Here is a 953-nt window from a genome sequence, read left to right as displayed (position 1 = left end):
ACTACAGCATAAATAGGGCCTAACAGTTGTGTTTTTAAAAAAGAAACACCAAAAACAAGGACCAACATAAAAAGGTCAATGTGCTTAAGTAACTCTGTAAGTTGAAGAGAAAAGGAGACAGATTAGTGGTTACTGCAGCAGCAACATGTTTTTGCATCGTAAAAGAATAGAAAAAGCAGCCTCCTGCCATTCTGTGTTCAGGTTTGAGAAAATCCAATAAAAGGAGATTTTTGTAAAAGAAAAGATGCTTTGTTTTGCTTGTTGATATACGTAACTGTAGACCACCTATGAATCATTCAAGCATACAGTTAGGTCCATTCATATTTGGACAGGGAACTTTTTTCTAATTTTGTTTCTGTACATTATCACAATGAATTTTAAATTAAACAAGTCAGATGCAGTTAAAGTTCAGGTTCCAGCTTTAATTCAGTGGGTTGAACAAAATATTGCATAAAATGTGAGGAACTGAAGCATTTTTAACACAATCCCTTTATTTCAGGGGCTCAAAAGTAATTGAACAAATTAAATACCTGAAAATAAAACGTCCGCTTCGTTACTTGGTTCAGGCTGCCATGCCTTCACTGCAATGGCAGCCTGAAGTTTTCTTTCTTTCTTTTTTTTTTGTTTGGTGCCAGTTTTATTGCAACACTTGAGAGCAGTTCTGTCTGGCTCAGCAGTCGTACTTTTAAGTATGTATGTGACATCTACGAGGAGTTCAAATAACTTAATGTTATTTTCAATCAACCTAGCCTCTGTACTGAACAATGGCAAGTTACAGTTGTCATAGTAGATCCGAGTCCTCTCTGGCACACAGGACGGGTTAATCCTGTCGCTCTTGTTCGAAAACCTGCCCTTCCTAATTCCACAGTCTTCCGGGAGCCCCAGTCTTGAATTCATGGAAATCACCAGATGCTTGGTTTCCTCCTTTCTAATGCTCTGCCAGGCCTTTACTG

Source organism: Pundamilia nyererei, unplaced genomic scaffold (assembly GCF_000239375.1).
Source record: "Pundamilia nyererei isolate P.nyererei 1_Seehausen unplaced genomic scaffold, PunNye1.0 scaffold00483, whole genome shotgun sequence".
NCBI classification, from domain to species: Eukaryota; Metazoa; Chordata; class Actinopteri; order Cichliformes; family Cichlidae; genus Pundamilia; species Pundamilia nyererei.
This window is presented reverse-complemented; position numbering follows the sequence as displayed.